At 55.8% G+C, this 25,848-nt stretch overlaps 1 protein-coding gene across 3 annotated transcripts in view; it reads right to left on the bottom strand.

Annotated features, from left to right (window-relative positions):
* The window catches only part of SH3BP4 (SH3 domain binding protein 4), a 103,300-nt gene that overhangs the window by 51,082 nt on the left and 26,370 nt on the right, over window positions 1–25,848 (bottom strand). For 2 of the 3 annotated variants that reach the window (XM_047773830.1, XM_047773828.1), the window contains exon 2: window positions 14,336–14,402. The gene's annotated coding sequence lies outside the window, so the exon portion shown is untranslated. Of the gene's footprint in view, window positions 1–14,335; window positions 14,403–14,957; window positions 15,085–25,848 lie in introns of all 3 variants that reach the window. The other variant, XM_047773829.1, reaches the window with a different exon arrangement.

Genomic DNA, 25,848 nt, shown 5'->3' with positions numbered 1-25,848 from the left:
TCTCTGAATCAATGCCACATTTGGGGTCACCAGCCCTGGCCCCCCAGGGTCCCCTATAGCAGGAGCTAACCACCTGCCTGTAACAGCTTGTTTATTTGTGTGTCTCTCCAGCCAGGCTGTGAGCTCTGGGTCAGCAAGGGGTCCTTCGGTCTGTGTGGGGTGCAGCAACAACCCCTCAGTAAGAAGCAGTTAGAGGCTCAGTGGTTAACGAGTCCGACTAGCATCTATGAGGACTCACGTTCGATCCCTGGCTTCGATCAGTGGGTTAAGGATCCAGCGTTGCCATGAGCTGTGGTGTAGGTCGCAGACACACCTTGGACCCCACGTTGCTGTAGCTGTGGCATAGGCCAGCAGCTGCAGTTCCGAATAGATCCCTAGCCTGGGAACCTCCATATGCCTCAGGTGCAGCCGTAAAAAGACAAAAGACCAAAAAAAAAAAAAAAGGCATTTAGAGTTCTCGTTGTGGCTCAACGGGTTACGAGCCTGACATAGTGTCCCTGAGGATGTGGGTTCACTCCCTGGCCTTGCTCAATGGGTTAAGGATCCAGAGTTGCCACAAGGTGTGACACAGGTTGCAGACACAGCTGGGATCCCACACGGCTGGGGCGGAGGCCTATAGCTGCAGCCCTGATTTGACCCCTAGCCTGAGAACCCCTGTATGCCGCAGGTGTGGCTGTAAAAAAGAAAAAAAAGGAAAAAAAATAAAGAATTATTTACACCAACCAAGGAGCTTAAGGGTTGCTCGAGTCTCCCTGGACATGAATGAAGCTGCAAGTCTGAGGCAAGGCTAAAGGTCGCAGCCCTCCTCGGGTCTGTCCAGTGCAGATTTCTGTCCCAAAAGCCGAATGGGTACCAGAAGCAGAGTCCTTCTTAATTGAAGTCACAAACCGCAGGGGTGCTGGCCGTGTGCCACGTACCACGGTGCAGCTGGGAGATGAACACAAAGAAAAGCAAGACCCCTTGCTCTTGGAGGCTGCTGGAAACCACGGAGACAGCAACGTGAGCTACTGCAGACACCACCACACAGGCAAAAGAGCCAACCACTCCAACTGCTGTCCGTCCAACAGGGTCCTCCAAAAAGACACATTCACGTCCTCCGTCGCAGGACCGTGCATCTGACCTTTGGAGGCTGGGCCTCTGCAGGTGTGATCAAGTTAAAATGAGGTTCTACTGCTGCAGGGTGGGACGTTGAGATGTAGAGACAGAGGGACACAGAGGGAAGATGTGAAGAGACAGGGAAGGAAGTGATCCTGCTCAAGCCAGTGGGCGTCAAGACGGCGGGTAAACGACCCGAGCTAGAAGGGGGCAAGGATAGAGGCTCCTCGAGCGCCCAAAGGACCCAGAGCCCTGCGGACGCCTCGATTTCAGACTTGCAGCCTCCAGACTGTGAGACAACCCATTTCTGTTGTTCTAAGCCAGGCAGTTCATGATCCTTTGTTCCGCAGCCCCAGGAAACTGCAGGCAGGCCTCCGAGATACACAGGCTCCGTTCTTACCACGGTCACAAAGCGAATCCAAGAGGAAGCGTGTCACAGCATTTTTTTTGGGTTTTCTTGGTGCATCAAAGTTAGATGCACCCTATATAATGTCTCCGGAGGATGCAACAGCATCATAGCTAAAAGAACGGCCCTGCCTTAATGAAAAAAATACTTCATTGCTCAACCCCGCTAACTCCCACCCCCTGAGCCTTCAAAGCATCGTCGTTTTGCCACAGTCACATCACAGATCACCCGACACAGAGCAGCAGAACAAATGCAGGTGTCATCATCGGAAATATTTAAATAAATGCTGATTTTAAAAAGGAAAACACGTCTAAAAGAGTTCAAGAGTTACTGAAATGTGACACAGAGACAGCGCTGTGGGAAAAAGGAGGCCAACAGACTTGGTCGAGGCAGGCTCGCCCCAAACCTTCCATCGGTAAAAACCCCAGTATCTGGACGTGCAGTAAAGGCGCCCAGGAGCCCACCCAGCATTTGCTGGGCAGGGAGTGTGTGTCAGGCACTCTTCCAGGCGCTTCTGGCTGCTCACTGGGGACCCGACACAGCCACCCCATGACGCGGAAGACGACTGCCTCCATCCCACACTCGAGGACACGCGGGCGCAGGGAGGCCAGGTACCTGGTCCAAGGGTCCCAGCTGCACGAGCCCAAGGCAGGTAGGAGCCCAGCCCAAGGATAGCTGGGTGCCTTTCCAGACAATTCTGAGACCACAAGCTTCTCCTCCTCTGTCCGCTGGGCAGGCAGCCCGGTCCCTGGAGACCCGAGCAGGACCCCCAAGCTGAGCGGATGGGGAAGAGCTAACAGGACAGCCTGAACATCGGCTCTGTGTGTGTGTGTGTGCACGCACGCACGCGTATGTGTGAGTTTCATCAAAGCATAAATAGCAAACCTGGTGTGAAATCATCCTGTTTTTCAGCAGAGCTTCTGTGCCAAGTCCGTACCAGGCAGAGATGACACGCAATTCAACCAACCCGACAGGTTTCTTGCGGGGGTGGAGGGGGGGTTCACGGAGGCTCTGGGATCCGGCCCGTGGCCCTTGGATAATCAGTTATTTTCCTCCCAGGAAAATAACTGCAAGAGAGGCGGCTGCACGGGAGCGAGTGTGACCTGGAGCCAGAGGGCAGCACGGAAAAGCTTTCCTTCCGCCTCCGAGCGCCCCGGGACGATGATTTGTTACAGAGGGTCAGGAAGAGGGTCCGGGAGAAAAGAACCCTCCCCCAACCCCAGTAGGAAGGGGCTCCTCCTCGAACGCCTGCATCCTCTGCTCACACCCAGGCGTCCAAGGGATTCTTGGTGGCATCTTCTCTCTGCTGCATGCTCCCCCCGCCCTGTTCTTCCTCCTCCTCCTGGTGGGCAGGAAGGATGTGCCCACAGCCAAAGAGCCCTGGCTGGAGCAGAGCCCCGGGTGGCACGGGCCCCCCACCAGAACCAGCCCGGCTGGCACAGCTCCTGGCTGCTCAGTCGTCCCTCTGGGCTACGCACCGCCCTGAGCTGCGCCCCCTCCCCTGCCTGCCCCGAAGCAGCTCCCGCCTCAAGGCCAAGACTGTTGCCATCAGGGGCTGGCGAAGGCCACACGGAGCCCCGGGTTCCGAGGGCACTTGCCCTCACGCATCTCACGGGAGGCTTTTGAGCACCGACCTCTCCACGGCCTCCGGGGCTGGCTTCCTCCTGGCCCTCTGGGTGGGCCCTTGAGGCAGGTGTCTCTCCAGCATCTCCCTGGGGTGCCCACCCTCTCCCTCGGAGACTGCTCCTCCTCTGCAGCCTGCCGCCGTGTCCCCAGGGTCCGTCCTTCTTGCCCTTGACACTCGGGGCGTTCTCCTGGGGGAGCCAGGCCACCCCGGGAATGGGGCAAAGGGCCACCTCGTCTCTGCTAATGCCCAAACTCTGCTCTGCCTGGCGGCCCTCTGCCCCCGTGGCAACGCCCCCACGCCCTCAGATGGTCCCCAGCCACCTCGAGGCCCTGGCACCCGGCTCACAGTCCCGTTCCCGAGCCTGCCTCGCTCTCCCGCATCCCCCACCACAAAGGGCACTGCCTATTTCCACACAACGGGCACAGACAGAGCGGCTTTCTCAGGTCCCCACTCGGCCTGCCCAGGACAGAATGGGTGGCTGGAGCCAGAGGGCTGGAGATACAGACCTGGACACAACCTTGCAACCTCAGGACACAGCCCTGGACCCCTCCCTCGCAGGGTACAGACCGGGACACAGCCTTGCAACAACCTCAGGATGCCAAGCGCAGTCGCTGAAAGGCAGCCAAGTGCTTGGGTGCGAGGGGGCCCCAGGTGGGCTATCCACCCCACAGCCGACAGCACTGGCTCCATCCTCCCTGCTCCCCCACGTCCTGCCTGTGGGCAGATGTGTATTAAACCTGCAAACTCTGGACGTCAGGAAGGGTTCTGGATACACTGCTTCCTCTGACGGACGCTCCAAAGACAGGGACAGAATCAAAGCGGAGGTCCGAGGTGTGAACCCAATGAAGCCGAGAATGTCAGTGCCCAGCTGGGTCAGTGGGGTTGAAGTGTGGGTTCCCGGGCCCCACCGGCGTGTTCTCACTGGGTAGGGACAGGCTGAGCTGTCACTCCCATCAGCCTCATCTAAGTGAGTTTAGTAAAGTGACAGTGACAGCGAGGCAGGTGGATGTAGAAACGCCCTGAGGCAGGCGGAAGGGGTGGGGGGGGATGCAGTTACTGGAATTTGGGGAGACAGGGACCCTAGGTCAGGGGAACCAGAGTGAATTCTAGGCCATGCTTCAGGGACGGACCACCTCTCCACACCCCCTCCCCCCCACCTTTCTATGGCCAATCCTATCAGGAGGCCAGGGGGCCCCATCTGATGCAATGATTTCATATGAACCCCCAGGCCAACCCCAGGGCAGGGGTGGAAAGGGGCGGGAGTGGGGTGGGGTGAGGGGCAGCCCTGCGGCAGCAGCACAGAGGAGGCTCAGAAGGCTGCTTTCTCACAGCAAAGCCTCCACACACTCCTTTTCTTTTTTTTTTTTAAATTACTTTTTTATTTTTATTGAATCTTGAATCGGAGCTGTAGCCGCGGGCCTAAACCACAGCCACGGCAACGCGGGATCTGAGCCTCCTCTGTGACCCACACCACAGCTCACGGCAGCACTGGATCCTTAACCCACTGAGCAAGGCCAGGATCGAACCCGCAACCTCATGGTTCCTAGTCGGATTCGTTAACCACTGAGCCACGACGGGAAATCCCCTCCACACACTCCTGACCAAGGGACCCCACCTGGAGAAACACCTGGTCCAGACCTGCTGTCGACACCGCCCTGTAAACAGCACTTCCGGGAACTGCCGTGTTAACACACAGATCGATGAATCCACATCGGACAGCACCAAGCCGGGTTCTGTGTGTCAGTGACCCGAGCCGAGCCGTGCCCTGGGTGACTTCAATGCCAGGTCAAGCCTTGCCTCTTGGGGATGTGTAAGACACGGGGACAGTCCTGGGAGGCAGAGTGGGGATGGGGAGGCAGGAAGCTGGAGTCCAAACCTAAGAGTCTTGGTGAGAGCTCGAAAACGAGAGAAGGCAGCTCTTAAAAAATTGAGCGCATCACAGTATCTGATGAATCCCAGCAGCACTATTCCCAACAGCCGCAAGGCAAAGGAACCTGAGCATCCACGGATGGATGAGTGGACTAACCCAGAGTGGTCCCTCCAAATGGCAAAGATCAATCCACTAAAAAGAAGGACAGCTGGAGTTCCCACTACGGTGCAGTGAGCTAAGGATCCCCCATTGCTGCAGCTGTGTCAGCTGCAGCTCGGATTTGATCCCTCACCCGGGAACTTCCATATGCCGCGGGTGCAGGCAAAAAATAGACTAGACTAGACTAGACTAGACTAGACTAGAATAGAATAAAAGAATAAAAAAGGAAGGATATTCTGACACACGCTACAACATGGGTGAACCTTAAATGGACTATGATAAATGGAAAAAGACAATCACAAGAAGTCACATATGGCACGGTTCTGCTTGTAAGAAATATCCAGAAGAAGCATATCCATAGAGAGAAAGCAGGTTAGTGGCTGCCAGCAGCTGGGGGGTGGCTGGGGGGCAGGAGGGATGTCCCTTGGAGGCTCCCAGGTCTCCTGCTGGGTTGGGAAGACGTTTTGGAACCAGGAGTAGTGGTTGCATAGCTTTGGGAATATACTAAATGCCATCAAATTGGGACCCTTTAAAATGTGCCCATCAGAAACCCACCTGAGGCTAAAATATGCGAGCATGAGGAATCATCTGAAACGATACCTTTACTTAAAAAATGTACTGAGACACCATTTTGTTCTAATCAGGGATAAACGACTCACGGACTACGTGTAGACAGGACGGGTGCTGGTCTGGCCAAGGGAAGAGCCTGTAACAGCAGGACTCAAGGTGGGCGGCACCCCAGTCCTGGCCAGGAGGCAGCAGCTGGTCTGACCCAGGGCCCCCAAGCACTGTGATCCCAGAGGGGCAGGGCGCCCCGAATGGCGACATGTGTGGGGACAGCTGAGCGGTTTTCAGGGCTCTAAAATCACCACCCACCCTCGCTAAGCAAAACCAGAAACGAGCTGGGGCAGCCCCGTGTCGCTGAGGCCAGGACAGGGATCCTTGTGGATGCAGCGGCTCAAGGCCTCCCAGCCTGCAGTCCCGGTCCCTGCCCTGTGGTCCAGCATCATCCACACACATCCACTCCTCCAGGAAGCGAGGGCGGAAGTGGGAAGGCGCCGCCCTCCCTCACCTGCAGCTTCCATCCCCGTTCTGCAGATGAGCAAATGGAGGCTCCACAGAGGGGATGCTGCGGGCGGAGCCACGCAGCGGGGGAGGCCCTGAGATTCAAACCCAGAGAGTTTCCTTTCAGAGTCCAGGCCACGCTCCACTGGAACCACACAGGTCCGGCGGGAGGGAAAGGTGCCCCCAGAAAAGGGGTCCTAAGATGAACCACGCAGCTGCTCCTCCCACTGACGACCCTCCAGCTCACATCCTGCCCACCTCCCTGTACATCCGGGCTGCTCTATTTGCTCCGTCAGGGTATCATCAGCTTTTCTCACATCCAGCTGATAAACTGGCAGCCTGGCCTCTGGGGCCTGGGTTTGCAGGATCTGAACTCCAAGTTCAGCATCAGAAGGCCAGACCTCAGCCAAAAGGGATCTGGTCCTGCTGGCCCCAGCCCCACCAGGCCTCCTCAGAAGGGCAGCCAGGACAGGGCTGCTGCTGGTTCTTGATGCCCAGCCACACCCTGTCCCCGGGCCCCATCCCTCTGAAGCCCACTCATGGATGGTACCCTGAGGAATTTCTACAGAAACTCAGCATCCCAAAGAGGGCAAACTATGTTCTAGCGACATATGCAAACCTGCCTCAGCACTGCAGGACCTGAGCCACGTCTGCGACCTACACCACAGCTCACGGCAATGCCGGATCCTTAACCCACTGAGCGAGGCCAGGGATCGAACCTGTGTCCTCATGGATGCTAGTTGGGTTCGTTAACTGCTGAGCTATGATGGGAACACCTATACTTTTTTTTTTTTTTTTTGGTAATACTATTTCCTATCATGTTCTAACTCGAAAGATTGGACATAGTTAAAATACAGTAAAGTGCAAAAAAATTTAAGGAAAAAAAGAATTTATGTTTCGGTAGATGGAGGCCCGGTTCTCAAGTTACATTAAGTCCTTTGGAAATCTGGAGATCTCAGCCAGAAGGGGCTTCCATCCAGCACCCCCTCCCAGGACTGCTGCAGCCAGGGGACTTGTTCTACTGAAGGATGGTTCTAGAACGCTGCCCAGCCTTCCACCACCATCCCAGGTCTTTTGCTGTGGGGACCTGCATGCTGGCGTCAAGGTCAGAAGGTCTGTGAGAACTCTGTGGAATCACTGCTTCTGGGGCACCAGCTCCCTCCCTCGCCCATGAGAAGACTTAGGCTACTGATTCCTACCTGGCTCCACCCACCTCTGGGAGGAGAGCAGGAGAAATCAAGAAAGCTCTGCAAGTTGACAGCGAGTAGAAAATGAGCCCACAGGAGGGCTCCCCAAACAGCGGACAATGCCATTTCCTCAGGCTTCCTCTGCCTTTTGGCCTCAGACCACACACAGCACGGAAGAGAAACCCACCCTCCTCTGAGATCCATAAATTCTCTTCCGGAGCTGCTCAAGGCGCTCAAGACCTGAACGCCCAGCAGCCTGACAGTTCAGGGGGCCCCCTCTCCATCCGCTGACCCATGGGTCCCTGTCCCCCACCTGCACAGCATCTCCGATTTTCAGGTGTGGGTCAGAGCAAGCCCCAGCTCAGCTAAAATCCAGAGGACATTCCCCTAAGCCACAGCTCTCCCGCTCTGTAAGTGAGCAAATACCATGGGGACTGAACGCCCAGCAAGAGCAATGATAACCCGAGGAGGAGCAAAGAGTTGCAGTGCAGTTTGGGCGCAACGCTCCTGCTCAAGGGCAGACCAACTCGGGCTTTTCTCCGGCCACCTTCTCCCCCAGGCGGTCTTCGGTCAGGGGTTCTGAGGACCCACATCATTTGCGGAATCTGCTAAGGGCTGGGGGCTTATTCTTTAGAAAGTCGCCTACACCTGCAACGTTCCGCCTATCGCTTTGCGCTCTTGAGGACCCGCTGAAAAAGGACCACGGGAGACCATCGGCCACAGCGACACATCTGTTACGGATAAAGGTTACGTTCCAGGGGCCAAGGCCCAGACCCCTGAGCTCCATCAGAGGACACCCCAGGCCAGCCCAGAGCACCAGTCAATGCTTTGCACAATTCATTTCAGCAAAAACCAAGGGGAGAGATGAGGCTGGGCGTCCCAGCTCGTACACGGAAACAGTAAGTGTTTACTGAACGCGAAGACCAGGGCTGCCCAGGAATGGGGTTCCTGTCCCCCAGGAGTCAGGGCGGCCGGCACACAACCCAGGCACAGAATAAGGCGGACCCCACCGGGCGGACGGGCTGGGCAGCTGGCCGGTCATCCGGGAAGACACACGGTTGTGACACGGTGACCTCGCATGGCACTGGCCTGTCAGTCTCTGCTTCCTCCTCTGCTGAATGCCGAGCTCGGGGGCCTCTCGGGTCCCTTCCCACTGGGACAGAGTAGAAGGAAGGAGACCCCGCGTGTACCACTGTACACAGGACTCCAGGACCTGCAGCCACGTCACTGGGACAGGAGCGGCTTATCCCCAAGCACCTCGAGCCAAGCTGGGCTGGACCCCCTGCTCGGCTGTCCCCTGGGCCAGCTTCTGACCTCCGGGCAAGAGGGCCCCAAACTGTTTACTCTCGCCAGCGGGGCGTGTGAACCCCTCTCCTGACCTCTGGGGCCCGGCGGTGGCAGCCTGAGGTCAGGAGGACAAAGCACTTGAGAAGCCATGTGACGTGCTCGGGACGGGCAGCCCCGTGGCCCCCATCAGCTGCGCGTCCAGAGAAGCCACGTGGCATAAAGCCCGGGAAAGGATGCATGGGTACCATGTCCTCACTTTCCTGGGAGTATCACCGCCTGGTCCAGGCACATTCCCAAGCCTGGACATGCCATGGCCCAGTCCCCTCACACCACGTACAGGTGAGCCAATCCACTGCCTGCCTGCTGATCCAGCCATTGAGGACTGGCTCAAAAGGGTGAGGGAGCCCAAGAGCAGGGTGCTGGGAAAGGCAAGAGCAAAAAGCAGCTCTGGCGCAGGTCCTGCACAGCACTGCTGGCCTTGGCTGGTGGCCATTCCTGGGCCAGGTGCACGCTAGTTGGGCAGCAGAGGCCAGGTGACATGGTAAGAAGCACAGGTTGGGGGAACATGCAGTTCAGTTCTTTTTGCTTTTTAGGGCCGCACCTGTGGCACATGGAGGTTCCCAGGCTAGGGGTCTAATCGGAGATACAAATGCCAGCCTACACCACAGCCACAGCAACGCAGGATCCTTAACCCATGGAGCAAGGCCAGGGATCAAACCCACATCCTCATAGATGCTAGTCGGGTTCGTTAACCACTGAGCCACGACGGGAACTCCTCCAGTTCAATTCTTGAAGAGCAGTTTCATTTCTCAAATCCTGGTTCCCAGATTCCCTGCAATCTCTGGATCTTTCCAAGAATCGTCCCATATTTTCCTCTTGAGCAAGTCTGCGTGCATATTCGATTCCTTCTGATCTTTGAGAACCTTGTGAGAGCGGCTCCACCTTTACAGATGAGAAAACCGAGGTCCAGGGAAATTCGTTTATGAAAAATGCTTACGTGCAACTGAGATTTGTCTATGCTTAGCAAAAATCAAAGCTCTCTGCAGAAACATTTTTCGTTTCTCTTTTTTCCGCTTTTTAGGGCCAAAAGTGCAGCATATGGAAGTTCCCAGGCTAGGGGTCCAATCAGGGCTGTAGTTACTGGCCTACACCACTGCCACCACAATGCCAGATCGGAGCCACATCTGTGACCTACGCCACAGCACATGGCAACGCCGGATCCCTAACCCACCCCGCGAGGCCAGGGATCGAACCTGCATCCTCATGGTTACAAGTCGGGTTCGTAACCCACGGAGCCACAGCAGCAACTCCTGCACAGACATTTTTCTGACCCAAGAATGGAATGCACTCCCTCTGTCCTTCCAAAATTGCAGTCAGTCCAGTCGGCTTTAAATAATGAGCTAACAAAAGAGGAAGCCTGGAGCCAGAGATCTGGGAACTAGGGTTTTCCGATTCGATTTCGAAGTTCTTTGTAGTCCAAGCAGGTTTCGGCAGGAGACTGGAGGCCTCTTAAAATAAACAACAGTGGAATCTTCCTGCCACTCACATCTTTTATCTCCACAGCCTCAAATATGTTAAAAATGTCGCATCTGTCCTCAGGACATGCCTGCTTTACGAAGGGTGAAAAGGCAGGCTGGTGAGGAGACGAAACACGAGGCTTTTAAGGAGAATGCAGGTGCCCCTTTTTTAGCTGAACGCTTGCGGATTTCTTACCTGCCCTCATGCCCGGGCTTCACCCCCTCCTGCAGCTCCTCACCTCACCCAGTCAACTGCAGCATTTACTTTAAGGAGGCAGCACCCAGGGGAGGCCTACTGATGCAGCTGAACACTGCTTCGCATCCGGGCGATGCACGGCCAGGGCCAGGTCCTCCCTCTCCCCAGCAGGTCACCTGACACATGCAATGTCAGGTCCCCCTCCAGAGCAGCCCTGCAGGCCTGGTGTCTGCAGTTAAGGATGCTGGACTTTGCTGCTCCGTCCCCAAAGCAGGATCTCCCTATGTACAGACTGGCACCCAATTCAAACATCAAAAGTAAACCAATTGTTGACTGCTGGGGGGTGGGGACAGGGGACAATGAGAGTAGTTACTTCTTGAGAAGGAGGTATGCTTCTGGGGTGATGAAAAAGCTTTCAGACCAGGTGGAGGTAAAATGGTTAATTGAATGCTATGTGAATTTCACATCAAATAAATAAAACAAGGAGTTCCGGTTGGGGCTCAGCGGTTATGAACCCGACTAGTATCCATGAGGATGCAGGTTCAATCCCTGGCCTCGCTCAGTGGGTTAAGGATCCTGCATTGCCGTGAGCTGCAGTGTGGGTCGAAGATGTGACTTGGATCCAGGGTTGCTGGGGCTGTGGCAGCTATAGCTCCAATTCAACCCCTAACCTGGGAACTTCCATGGGCCACAGGTGCAGCCCCCAAAAGACAAAAAACAAAACAAAACCCCGCACAAAATCAGAATACTTGGAGGTTCCTGGTCTGAAAAGTAACCCCTGACGAGCGAGAATTTGTCAGTGATTATCCACGTGGTTCAGGCAGACGGTGCCCCGCCAGAGTTCTCCCTACAGAGTGTGGACGGGCAAGTCTGGGCAGTCAGACGGCACTCACCTTTTTTTTTTTTGTCTTTTTGCCTTTTCTAGGGCCGCTTCCCATGGCATATGGAGGTTCCCAGGCTAGGGGTCGAATCGGAGCTATAGCTGCCGGCCTACACCACAGCCACAGCAACGGGGGATCCGAGATGTGTCTGCGACCTACACCACAGCTCATGGCAACGCCGGGTCCTTAACCCACTGAGCAAGGCCAGGGATCGAACCCGCAATCCCATGGTTTCTAGTCGGATTCGTTAACCACAGCGCCACAACGGGACCTCCTGGATGGCACCTGCCGTTATGATCACCCAGCTCCTTTCTTCACGGTATCCCTGTTTTACATAAATTTATAGTTCTAAGAGGAAAAATGTACTTCCCCCTGTTGATATTTACTTTAAAAGTTACCTACGTGGCTCATGTTTGTGGCTCAAAACTGAGTTCGACGGACCACAGCAAGACCCAGGGACACTTGTCCCCTCTGCCCATGTAACCCCCCAGGAAGGGAGGATGGCTTGGGGCCCACAGACAGGCTTAGTAACAACCCTCTGAACCTGAACTCGAACGAGGTGCTCTCTGAGCCTCGACGACTCTTGTCTGCAAAATGGGTAGACGTGTAGAGTGTTCCCAGGCTGAAGGAAATACAGTATGTGGAGGGCGTGAGCCGAGGCTGGGTCGTGGGAGTCAGCCTTGGCCTCGGAGCCCGGTCTCCCCACCCAACTCCTCCGTGGTTGGCACAGTCCTTGGGGGGATGTCGGGCCAAGTCCTGTCATTCGCTGGCGACACGGGTCCGTCACGCTGGTCTTAAAGCGAAGGGAACCAGAGCCCCTGCTCTCCCACCTGGCCCTTCACCTTGACAGCTGCTTCCCTGGGCACTTTCGGAAACCATTCCTGCCGGTGATAACGGTGGGATCAGAAACAGGTTAGGAAGCGGACCCCGAGGTGGTGGAACGACATGCAAATCGCAAAATCGGGCAGCAGCAAAACGCGGAACGTAGAAATGGAAACCTTAGGGTGTTCTGTCTCAGGACGAACTTGGGACAAATCAGATTGTGAATACTCAGAAGCAAAAAGTTTGCACTTTGCGTTTATGTGTCTGGAGGAAAACGCCACAGAAATAGGCCAAATGTGTCAAGACCCTCCTCTGGCCACGGCCACCAGACGGTCATCTGACATGCTGGGAGACACACACCCACTCCCTAAATCCCCCCATGGCCGCAGGCCACTCTCCATCCCCAAGGCAAACAAAGGCGAACGACCAGATGGAGGCAAGCCACTGCTTCAGCCCGTCCTGGGATGGAAGCCCCCTTCCCACCTCCTGCCTCCTCTTCCCTGAGGTCCCTGCCCCGGGACCCTGGCTCAGTGCCAGACGAAGCAAACCACCTAAGTGACTCCCAGGGAACGACGGAGGCCGAGCGGGAGCCTGGATGGAGCTCCTTCAGCTTTGCTTGGCAGGGGGTCCGCAGTGGCCAAGCCGGACCCCAACTCCAAACCCAGAGGTGGACCACGTGGGGTCAGACAGGGAGCCATGCTGCACCAGCACCAGGGTCCATCAGGGTTATCTGCAAAGAACCAGGCTGCGTTCTTGCTGGTGGATTTCAGAAACCGCAGCATTCCTCCGATGCCAGCTCCAAAGAATGCCAGGAATGTGGATGACTTTCACCGCAACCCAAACAGATCACAGCCTCCAGGGCACCGCCTTGCTGCTGGCGGCTTCTGGGGCAGAAGTACTTTAAGTCTCTTAAGACCCGCAGTGGGGTAAGGATTGACCCTGGGACCAGAACACTCCCGAATTCCTGCCTTCACTACTGAAAGCCCCCAGGTCATAACCTGCAGCCGGTCCCCAAACATTCTTTCCGTCGGAAAGCACAAACCTTACTGGAAAACAAAGAGATGTGATGGAAAAGCCGGGGAGGGAAGAAAGTTGGAACAAAATTCAATCAGCTTCCCCCCAGCTGAACAAGATACACGTGGTTTAAAGAAGAACACAAAGAATAACCTGAACTAATCCAAGCTTTTCTTATTCAAACCGGACCCTGAAAAGAAGCAGCCTCTGGGCACTTCCATCTCAACGCCCCTCTTCCACCTGAGCATGCAAAGGATCCCTTTTAATTAGACTTTCAAGTAGATCCAATCCTTTCACCCCATGAGGCAAGTGTCATGGGTTGGTTTTTGGTTGTTTTTTGGCTGCACCCTCTGCATAAAGAAGTTCCCAGGCCAGGGACTGAATCTGAACCACTGCTGTGACCTACACTACAGCTGCAGCAACACCAGATCCTTTAACCCACTGTGCTGGGCTGGGGATCGAACCTGAGTTTCCACGGTGACCGGAGCCACTGCAGTCCGACTCTTAACCTACCGTGCCACAGTGGGAACTCCTCCTTGGTTGGTTTAAAACATGAAGCCTGCCCCATATTACCTGATCTACCCCAACCAATTTCACAAAAGAGGGTTTCCTACTGTTGCCAGCCCCGGGGAATAAAGATCAAGAACAGTCCAGAAAACACCCGAGAATGTTCTCCCAGGCCACTTTCTCCCCTCTTCCTCCTGAACACCTGCTAATGCTTCCGTTCACATGTCCTGCCACTGCACTTCTTCCCAGGACAAACCTCTCCCGGAGACACATCACTGGTGGCCATTGTCTGGGAAATGCAGAGCCTCTTAGGTTTTAAGAATAACTCCTTTGTGCAAATACCACAGGACAGCCAACCTGGGCTCCGTCCCACGGCTGTCAGGACAGAGGACAAGCTGGTTTCTGGGTAGAGCGAGAACGTTCCACTGGCCACAGAAGGGGAAGTCACCGAGGTAAACAGAAACCAGGGACTGTTCTGGGAACTGGCTGGTGCCAGGCACACTGGTGACATCTGACCTTCTTGTGCCGGGGACACGGGGCGCTGCCAAGGATGTGAAGACAGGGCCGTGAGGGAGACGCCTGCAGAGCCAGGAAAGGCTGCGAAGGGTCGCGGGAAGCTCTTTCTCCCACCTGAAGGGCCCTGGGTCAGGACTCAGCCCCCTGCACGGCCACTCAATCAGACGCTCCGTCTGCATCACTTACCTGCAACAGCTTGCGACGTCAGAGGACCGGTCCCAGGACCCGGGCTTCGGTCCAGAGAAGGAAGATGCTGCGAGACAAAAGGGGAAACGCTACTAAGACACAGAGTCTCATTCAGCGGAAGACCTCATTTCCACCTGTGCCCTCCAAGACCCTCCCACACCCAGAGCACAGGATGTTCTAAACTGCATTTACCCAGGGAGGTGAGGGGGCTGCCAGGGGGTGGCCCCGGAACCCTTTCCATCCCAGCTGCCGCCGGGAGCCTGGTGGCCAGAGGGACCCGGCCTACAACCGCCTCCTGGAAAGAGGCCCTCCTCCCCCAGGTCAGGCCCCCGCCCGGGGGCAGCCACGCGGCGGGGAAGGGGTGGGGGGTGAATGGATGCCCTTCACCCCTTCTCAACCCAGACAAGAAGGAAGGTCCATGCCAGGGCTGGGAGCGCCGGGCGGTCTCCAAGGCCTTCCCTCGGCCCCCACCCCCGGTCCCTTCCAAGTGCGCCGAGCCCAAGCGTGCGCCCCAGTGAACCTGCACGGGGATCGGTGTCACACAGCTGGTTTCCGGGGGCCCAGCCTGCCACAGGGGCTCTTTTTGCTTTTTTTCCTCCCATGCTACGTCGTCTTCCCTCACCTGCCGCCGCTTCTCCCACAGGCGCTGATGGTGTCGGCTCAAGAGAATAATCGCATCAGCTAACCCCAGATGTGCTCCTGACACCTCGCCAGCTGTGGGGCCTCCTCCCCACGCACTGGTCGTTTGCCTGGTAACGAACAGAGTACGGAGCCCATGTCGGGGACAGATTCTTAAACAAGGACAGTGATGCACAGCGAGGCTGACGCTACCACCACCCCATGACCCCCGTGTGCACGTGCCCGAGGCTGACCTACTGGACCGAGTCACGGAGCTGCTTTGCAGGAAGCCTGCACCTGGCCGGGCTGTGAAGCAGGAGGCAGAAATGGATCCCTTCCCTAAATCAACAGCCTCCTCCCAACAGTCAGCCCTGAACAGACCCTCCCCCGCGTAAAAAGTTCACATGCAATTACAAGGAGCATCTTAAGGGGGCAAGAATTGGCCCCTGAGACACCAGGACAGCTGGCTGGTCTTAAGAACATCGCCTCCCCTGGGGGCTTCCACGGTGGGATGAATTCCAGATGTGCAGAGAGGCGCAAGGGAGGCGACGGAGGCTCAGAAGGAAAGAGAAAATCAGGGCGTGCGGCTGCTCTCGAGGTAGAGACAGACCTGAGCAGACGAGGGGACCACACAGGCGGGGAGCTCCCTGGTGGCACTGTGGGTTAAGGACCTGGCATTGTCACTGCTGTATCATGGGCTGGATCCCTGGCCCGAGAACTTCTGCTTGCTGTGGGCGGGCCAGAAAAAAAAAGACCATACAAAGGTGAAAGGAAAAACTCCAGTGAAATCAATGAACACCCCGAAAAAGGCAACAACCGGCTAATGGGATTATTCAAACGAGACACAAGAGTTAAGATCCCGAGAAGAGAAGACGCGGGGTGGGGAGAAGGTGTTCCCATAGGGCCGCTGTCGACCCGTCACATGAATTTGGGGCGCGTCTGCCACCTCGGGGTCCTCCCCAGAGCGCCCGTGGTACCGCAAAGATTCTGCCTATGAGTTAAAGGGGGGACAGGGCTGGAAAGGCCTGGGGGGTCAGGGGTGGCCTCTGGGAAGTGGTTTGTGGTGTATTCTGCTTCTTCAGCCTTCTCTAACCTTCCACTTGCTTCTACGGTGAGTACAGAATGCATTTCTTTTATTCTTTTTTTTTTTTTTTTTTTTTGAGTTATCATACCAGCCTACCTAAGAGCTTGGGTGCCTCCTTTTCTTCATAAACCCCAACCCCCATATCTAGGCTGGAGGAGGGGACTTTCTCACACTCTGACCAGGTGTTCACACTGTGGGGCCTTGGACCTCCGCACAGGTCCACCTGCAGGCCCTTCAGGAAGGGCGGGAAGTGGTCGGGGGCTGGCGAGGCCATGGAGTCTCCCCAGCAAAAGCATCTCCTTGTGGCCAACGGCCTTGACCGCCCACATCGGCATACTTTTTCCCCTGAAGCCCATTTCCCAGACGCAAAATAACTGGTACCTTCGCAAAGGGGGAAACTGGGAGGCAGATGCACGGGGAGGACTGCACATGAAGACGAGGGCAGGGGTCAGGGTGATGCCTCCGCTGCAGAGGGATGCCCAGGGTTGCCAGGGAGCCAGCAGAAGGACGGGAGGGGCCTGGAACAGCTCCTCCCCCAGGGCTCAGAAGCGACCCTCCCTTGGACTCTGCCTGAGACTTTCAGCCTCCAGAACTGTGAGACGATGCGTTTCTGCTGTTAAAGCCCCCCAGTCTGGGGTCCTTTGCTATGCACCCTAGCAAACTAACCCCACTGATCTGCAGAACGGGAGAGGGCAATCTGAGGCTTCCTGTCTCCAGAGCTGCCATGAAAGCAACAGATTCAAAAACGCTCTGTAAACTCCCATCCACCTCAACCAAGAGCTTGGCCTGCGTTAAGGCCACATGAGCTGTGCTGTGCACGCTGCAGGGTTAGGCCCCTGGGGGTGGGTCCCGTGTGCTCCTGGTGTCACTGAGCCCAAACCTTCCTGCATGATTCCAACAATCCCAGCACGTGCTCAGTGGCCCTGCATCCACACCGGTGCCCAGTGCAGTGTTTCACGGCATGGTGGCTCTGGGGAAACTGGGAAACTGCTAAGTCCACTCCACAGGCTGCCAGCATCATGATGAACACGTGGGGATCCAATCGCCAAAGGTTCCTTTCAGATTCAACTGGAATCTCTCTGTGGAAGGAACGGTTCCCCCCAACCCTCACCCCAACTGCACCTGAAAAGCACCAAAGCAGTGGCACTAAGGCACAAAGCAGAGCCAAATCCTGCCTGTCGCCTGTCTCTGCCCATGAACAAAGCAGAGTTTTCTTTTTAAAAAACTATTTATTCATTGTTATTTTTTAATTTAGTTTTCTCTTTAGGGCCACACCTGCGGCATATGGAAGTTCCCCAGCTAGGGGCTGAATCAGAGCTGTAGCTGCCAGCCTACACCCCAGCCCCAGCCACGTGGGATTTGAGCTGCATCCAGGACCTACAGAAACACCAGAACCTTAACCTACTGAGCGAGGCCAGGGATCGAACCCACATCCTCACGGATACTAGTTGGGTTTGTAACACACTGAGCCACAATGGGAACTCCAAAGAATATCTCAATAGCTGGAAAGAAAATCAAAGTAATATTTCAGGACATGAAGATTACGGGAAATTCAGGTTGCAGTACCAGGAAATACAGTTTTACTGAACCCAACCCACGGCCACACCTGTTCACTGACACCTAGTCTATGGTTCTTTTATGCGTCAATGACACAGAGCAGCCACCACAGAGCCCTGATGGGCCACGAAGCCAAAATACTGTCTGGCCTTTCACGGAAAAAGTGTGCAGGCCCAAATCTACCCCAGGCCTCTGGACGCCATGGGGCAGAGGGACAGGCCAAGGTACCCTCAAGCCACAGGGAGGTGGGCAGTGGGCACAGCCCATGAGGGATGCCAGAGAGCTGACCAGGCGGCAGGCGGGTGGGATCTGAGGTGGCAAGAGGGCAGGGAAGGACAACAAAGGGGAGGTGTCGCTAGAAAGGGACACAGGAATGGCCCCAAGGTAAACTTCCTCCACCGGAAACTGTTTCCTGGAGCGGGCTCCAACCTCAAGAGGGGGGGCACCGGACTGCCTGCAGCGTCACAGGGCCCACCCACCACCCCTGAGCACAAGTTAGCACGGGGCCCTTTGCGAGTGGTGCTCAAGGCAGATTCCGGGCGCGGGGGGCTCCCACGGCCTGGCCTTGGACTTCACCCTTGGCCTTTCATTGTTTACCCTACAAGGCAACCAATTCACAACACTGAGAAAACCACACTACTGGAGACAGACCTTTGGATGCCACGCTCTCAAAAGAAATACTAGGCGCACTGTTCACTGAACCAGCACTCAGGGGTGGGGTGGGCGATGCCGCCCAGAGGAAGTGTCTGAAATCGCGCCTGATTTACACGGCGAAATTTTCTCACACAGATTCCAGAACTGTTCACCCACCCCTCCTAACATTTCATAATATTTCAAATGTTACAGATCACGAAGAGGTTAAGGAATATCCTTTCCTCCCCCTTGGATGGAACCGAGACCGAATATAAAGCACAAAAGTCGGGGGACCGAGACCCACACCAGCTGGACACCTGCCGTGGTTTCATTTTCACATCCATCCTTTTACCCTCGTCTGCGGGTCCCCACCTGGTGCCCGACCCCGTGTCACGTTGGTGCATTAATTAGTTCGCCGTCACACCCTCCCTCCCTGGCAGAGCCGGAAGGAGGGTGGAGGCTTCGTGTGTGGCCACAGGAGGCGCTGGGGCACCTGGACCCCTACTCAGCTAATGGGGACACCCGCACTTGTGGCCAGGAAGCAGCTTTGTCCTCCTCTGGGCTTCTGCTCCCACTGGATGGAGCTGGCGAGGCCTCACGATGGGCACGTTTAGGGATTTAATTATTCCATAAACCATCAGGTGCGATGAGCAGCTCCCGGGACGGGTCAACGGGATATTTCATAAAGACGCCGTCGAGGGGGCGTCCCTTAAAAGCAGGCTGGCAAACGAGAGCCCTTGAAACACTGAAGGAGCAGCTAACAGAACTCCAGCAGAACTCGGCCGCTCTGCCTGCCTCCGTGTCCTCACTTGGCTTTCAAAGGGGAATAAAGAGGAGGCCTGGGCTGGGGTCCGCGCCAGACACAGCTGCCAGACCCCCGCTCAGATCTTCACCTGACGGAGGAAGAACGGAAGATCCATGGACACTGGCATTTCCCATTAAAAAACCCCGAATTCTCCCAGGCTTTAATGTTTTCCACCCACTGACCAATTACTCAGGGACTTTGACGTCGGATCTGGGGCCCAGCGCGGGGTTCCCAGGGGGGCTGGAGGTTTCAATCCAATGTCTTGACAAGCAGCCCTTAAGCGCTGATGAAGCAGCGCCGCCTGCACAAGTCCTGGGCGTTAGATTCGGATCGTAACCTTTTCTTAGTAAACGGGGAGCCGGCACCGCCCGGGACCGGGGGTGCGAGGTGCCGCGGGGTGGGAGGCAGCCTGGACACGGAGGGCTTCTGAGAGGGTCCCCAGACGCGTGGATCCAGCCCTGCCCTGCACTGGCTTGATGACCTGCGCTGTTATGACCTGATGGCACCCTGGCCCCCAGCTTCCTCCAGTGACAACCAGTGCTCGCCACATCCTAGAGCGAGAGAGCACTCTTTTTTTTTTTTTTTTCCCTACTTCATCTTTTTTCTCCCTATCCTGTGAGAGGATACCCTTCCCTTCTCCACCAGCCCGAGGAGCACGCTGCGGGCAGGGACCCTGGCCTCTTCTTCTTTGAAACATCGAAGGCCAGATCTTTTTTGGAAAAAAAAAAATTATATTTACTTTTTTAATACAGCAGCTCCAGGTAAAGCACATCCATTGGACAATCTGATTCTGGCCTGAATGTATTTTCTTTTCTTTTTTATGAAGATAAGTTGATTTACAATGTTGTGCCAATTTGTGCCACACAGCAAAGTGACCCAATCTCTCTCTCTCTCACACACACACACACACACACACACACACACATACATTATATATATATACATTCTTTTCCGTCTTTTTTTTTCTTTTTAGGGACACACCTGAAGCATGTGGAAGTGCCCAGGCTAGGGGTCGAACTGGAGCCTACACCACAGCCACAGCAATGCCAGATCCAAGCCACATCCGTGACCTACACTGCAGCTCACGGCAATGCTGGATCCTTAACCCACTGAAGGAGGCCAGGGCTCCAACCCCTGTCCACGTGGATACTAGTCAGGTTCGTTACCGCTGAGCCACGATGGGAACTCCCTGTTTTCTTTTCAGGGCTGCACCTGCAGCATATGGAGGTTCCCAGGCGAGGGGTTGAATTGGAGCTGCAGCTGCCGGCCTCCACCACAGCCACAGCCAGGCCAGATCCGAGCCACGTCTGCGACCTGCAGCACAGCTCACGGCAACGCCGGATCCTTCACCCACTGAGCGAGGCCTGGGATGGAACCTGCATCCTCATGAATCCTAGTCGGGGTCTTAACCCGCTGAGCCACGACGGGAACCTCTATATTCCCTTTCTTACAGTATCTTCCATCCTGGTCGATCCCAAGAGACTGGAGAGAGTTCCCTGTGCTGTGCAGCAGGACCTCGTCGTTAATCCATCCCAAATGGAATAGTTTGCACCTGCTCACCCCAAACTCCCCGGCTGCCCCGCTCCCTCCCCCTTGGCAACCGCACGTCTGTTCTCTACGTCTGTGAGTCTGTTTCTGTTTCGTAGAAAAGACCAGCCCTTTAGCACCAAATACACAGTAGACACCTTGCAAAATGCTTATAGCATAAATTTAGGCTGAGAATTGAATGTGAATTAAATTTGAATTAAGCAGAGGTTGTCCAACACGAGCACATGCCAGACTCGCCTGGAGAGTTTGTTAAAACACAGACGGCCTGTCTCCATCCCCGAGGCCCGGGCTGGGCCTGAGACTGTGCATGTCGCACTCGCTCCCAGAGGAGGGGGCTACTGCTGGACCCCGAACCACACTCTGAAACCACCGGTATCATCAATGCCCGTACTGAGGATGTGCTTGTCCGTCTGGCCTCCAGGATGCTGGAGGTGGGCAAGGCTGGCATCCCTGTGGCCCTTGTAGCGGACAAGGGCGCTGAGATTCAACAGGGTTTCAGTGACTGCCCGAGGTCACGGCTGGAGGCTGGGGTCACAACCCACTTAGCAAAGTAGCCCCCGGGGCCCTTGACGAACAGAATAAAGGTCAAAGGCGAAGACAACAAAGGAAGACAAAGCGGGCTGCAGGCAGGATGCCCGCATGGGCAGGCGAAGAAGGCCAGCCCCGTTCCAGCACGGCGTTGCGTTCCTTCTTCCCTCCTTCTGAGACAGTCTGAAGCAGGAAGTCTGCTGAAGCAGGAAGAAGGGCAATATCCTGCCTGGTATTGATGACCAAAGGAGGGAGTGCCTGTGCTGGTCCTTGGAGATGCACAGAGCAAAGAGGCTCCCTACCTACACAGAGGAAGGCTGAAAATACTGGGACAAGTCCCTGCCTGGAAGCTCAGATCCTGCTGGAAACAGAGCCTCGAATCCTGGCTCTCCTGGCTCGGGCCCTGCATGTGTGACCACGGGATGGGCACCTTTGCTCACCTGGCCTCGGGTGAGTGACAGCCTCGGCCCCTGCACGGTGGCATCCAGCGCTGGTCCCTTTCTGCCCGAATCCCAACAGCCAGCTCCTGCCTTGGGGCTGCCCGGCTGTTTCCTCGCCCCTCCCTGACCACAGACAGTGCGTCCCCGCCTCGGACCACCCACCCTCTGACCTGCGGATTCTTCTTCCTGGGGGTCAAATCTTCACCCCGGCAACCTCCCACCTTAGCAACGGTGAAAGAGATGGGAGAGGGCGTGATGCGGCTGGAGCGGCCCAAGTGGGCCTTTCAGGGTGACCCAAATTCCCTCCACGCCTGACTCACCCAGACTAAGGGCCCCGAGAGGCCCCTTCCCTGTTCAGCTTTGCAAAGCGGGCTTGGGGGCCACGGTCTGCCTTGCGGTTGGACTGGGGCAATGATCGGTTTGCAAAGTCCAGCCAAACTGGTGGCGAAAGGGCGGCGTGCTGACTCTCTAAGAGCATCCAGTGATGTGTGATTTATCTGCCACGCAGCCCAGGCCACCCCCCCTCCCCCGCCCCTGCCCCCACTTGCAGACCACACACCCTCCCCTCAAAGAGATGCAAAAACTGGGTCAGAAACAGAATCACTGCAATAAACATCTCCTGAAGCCCTGAGACCTGGATCAGATTATAAGAAGACCATTCTGTATTTTTATTTATTTCCCCCAAACGAAGCCTCAGATTCTAAACTCTTTGTTGAGAGAACCACGATGTTGTCCAGAGATGCCAGGTGACCCCAACCTCCGGAATAGCCTATTTTTTTTTAACGAGACATTTTTTTAAAAAAATGCAATCTTGTAGAGTTCCTGTCATGGCTCAATAGTTAGCGAACCCGACTAGCATCCATGAGGACTAGGGTTCGATCCCTTGTCTCGCTCAGTGGGTTAAGGATCAGGCGTTGCCCTGTAAGTCGCAGATGCGGCTCAGATCTCGCGTGGTGTAGGCCGGTGGCTACAGCTCTGATTGGACCCCTAGCCTGGGAACCTCCATATGCAGCAGGTGCAGCCCTAAAAAGGCAAAAAGCCTGAAAAAAAAAATTTGCAATCTTGAAAAAAATTTTTTTTGTCTTTTTTAGGGCGAGACCTGCAGCACATGGAAGTTCCCAGGCTAGGGGTCTAACTAGAGCGACAGCTGCTGGCCTACACCACAGTCGCAGCAATGCCAGATCCTAGCCGAATGCACGACCGATACTGCAGCTTTTGTAATGCTGGATCCTTAACTCACTGAGTGAGGCCAGGGATCAAACCCGCATCCTCATGGATTCTAGTCAGGTTCTTAACCCGCTGAGCCACAATGGGAACTCGAAAAAAACTGTTTTAACGCCAGTGTGAAGAAGCTGTGCCACGGCTGGCTGCCTGCTGGAGTGAGATGCTTGCATTGTGGACACAGGGTTGGGTGACCTTCCCCATCCCCTGCCCACCAACACAGCTCCATGGGGTCAAATCCCCCCCTCCCCCGGCCACGCCCCAGCTCTTAACTACAGGCTGAAACAAGATCGAGCATGGAATTGGGTGGGTCAAAACACACCAGTCCAGGCGGTTACTAAGGGACATGACAGGTGAGCTCTGTGTGCCGTCCCCACCACTCCCCAACGGAGCCATCTGAACCCTAAGGATCAGCCCCCCTCTCCCCCAGGCACTGCTCCAGAGAGCTACTTATTCTTACCTTCGTCATAAGCCACCACCAATTAGGCGTGAAAGGTTAACACAACTGAACACAGTGCAAGCTCCCCGGGCCGCCGCTCCCTTGGCTTCGAGTGGCCTGAGGTCACAGTGTCCACAGATCACTTTGGCACCTCTCGACCCCTCACTTGGGCTCTGTTCCTCACAAGCTACAGAGGGACCAGCAAGACCAATAAAACACGTGCGTCCCGCATCCTCAAACGCAAGTAAGAGGAAGTAGGTACCTCACTACAAGACAAGACTGCACACAGAAGATGCCAAGAGAGTGGCCGTGTGAGTACAGGACAAGATGGAGAGCGCCTCCTGGATGGCGAAGGGGCTCCCGGGATGCAGAGAAGGTACCACCTGGGCTGACCCGGCTCCAAACAGGTCATCAGAGAGGATGCGACACACAGGGTCACAGCACCTGCGCGGGCCCATCCCTCCCCACACACACCTGAACTTTCTCCAATGATCCTCTGAGCATCCTCTGCCTCGCTGGTGGCTGAGAGTCATGAAGACAGACCTCGGTGGCCGGCTGAGCTCTCGCTCGACGGGGCTGAAATACCTGCCTTTCCCCTGGGCCACAGGGCACCGTCAAGTCTGGGTTTGGTGAGGACCACGCCATACTGGCTTTGTGTACAACGGCTCACCGCTCCCTGGGCTGTCAGGAGACAGAGACCTCCAGACGGGCAGGGGCGACCCCCATCACAGGCTCCCCGGCCCCCACCCAGCCTGCCCCAGCCCCCGTCCTCCAGGGGGACGATTCTAAAGCATGTTCTCCGGGTTCCTCGGGAGGGTCCCCAGCGCAGGGGAGCCCCAGCCATCACGGTGACCGTGAACCCAGTAACTCCCTTTGCCTCACACCCCCCCTTTTCCGCATCTCATCCTCCTGCCCCCTGACTCCTGCTTCCAGGGACCACCCCTCCCCAAGTATCAGCCCCCAAAGCCTAATCTCAGTTCTGCATTCGGGGATCTCAAATGAGAAAGATGGCAGATGCCAGGCTGGCACGAGGCCCCTGGGCCTTTCGGTCAGGACACAGGCACCGCTGGGTGACCTGAATTCGAGCCAGGGGCTATGCTGTCCTGCTGGAAATGCCCAAGTTAGAAAGCCAAGGAAGTATCTGTTGCCTTAATAAGACACACGCATGCGCAGCTAAATCTAGAGAAAAGCAAAGGGTATTTATACCCCGACTGACATTTTTACATTAAAAATACATAAATTCACCGCGGCTCACGTCCAGGCTCGGGGCCATCCGAGCTCATGGTTCCCAAGGAATTCGTGACTCTGAACTGGGCCTGGATCCCGGTTTTGGCTCAGTGGTCCCAGCCCCCACGTCAGCAGGGCGCCCAGCCCCAAACTGAGAGCACCCCGAGATCTGGCCTCCAGCCACGTACACCCAGGGCTCTGCTCAGAAGTCAGCCCCACAGACCCCCCAGACTTCCGAGTGACTTTCCCAGGGCTGCTGGAACGGACTGCCACAAACCTGGTGGCTTAACGCCCATTTCTTCTTAGGGTCCGGAAGCTGATTTCGCTGGGCTCACGTCAGGGTGCTGCCCAGTCTGGTGCCTTCGGGAGGCTCTAAGGGGAGAATCCCTTCCCCTGGCATGTGGCCCCTCCTGCGTCTCCCAAGCCCACCCTCTAATCTTGTCTCCATCATCACAGGGGCTCCTCTGCAGTCACCTCCCTCTTAAAACGACACATTTAGGGTCCATCTGGATAATACGGGTTAACAATCTCTTCACCTCAAGATTGTTTTGTTTGTTTTTCTATTTAAGGCCGCACCCGAGGCATATGGAAGTTCCCAGGCTCCAGCTAATGGGAGCTGTAGCCACCAGCCTAGGCCACAGCAACACCAGATCTGAGCCGAGTCCGTGACCTACACCACAGCTAGTGGCAACGCCGGATACTTAACCCACTGAGCAAGGCCAGGGATTAAACCCATGTCCTCAAGGATGCTATGTCGGGTTCTTAACCCACCAAGCCACAATGGGAATTCTTAGACTCTTAAATCAATCACACGGCAACGTCCTTCTTGCCATAGAAATGAACATTCACAGGTTTGGGGAATCAGCACGTGACTGTCCCTGGGAGCCCGTTACTCAGCCCACCACACACCGACTCAAAAACAGCACGGCTTTTCTGCCCAGCCCTCCACCTGGCTCCAGGGACCACTCCCAGGCTTCTTGGTGCATCATCTGTTCATTTCCTTTCTCTTCCACCCGAGAAAATGCTCCACGAAGGCAAAGACTTTTCAGCCGGTTCACCTGGAAGCACCCGGGACACAGTGGCCACTCAGTAAATTGTTTAAGCATCTTCTCAAGGAATCAGCATCTGTATTTTTTGTTTGTTTGTTTTTGTTTTTGTTTGTTTGTTTGTTTTTTAGGGCTGCACCTGCAGCACATAGAAGTTTCCAGGCTAGGGGTCGAATCAGAGCTGCAGCTGCTGGCCTACAGCTGACCGACAGCCACAGCAACACCGGATGTGAGCTGTATCTGTGACCTACGCCATAGCTCACCACAACGCTGGATCCTAACCCACTGGGAGAAACCAGGGATTGAACCCACATCCTCATGGATATTAGTCGGGCCATAACCCAGGGAGCCAGACAGGAACTCCAGC

The sequence above is a fragment of the Phacochoerus africanus genome, chromosome 3 (assembly GCF_016906955.1).
Source record: "Phacochoerus africanus isolate WHEZ1 chromosome 3, ROS_Pafr_v1, whole genome shotgun sequence".
Classification (NCBI taxonomy): Eukaryota; Metazoa; Chordata; class Mammalia; order Artiodactyla; family Suidae; genus Phacochoerus; species Phacochoerus africanus.
The sequence above is the reverse complement of the archived record's forward strand: the minus strand, read 5'-3'. Positions and strand labels throughout refer to the sequence as shown.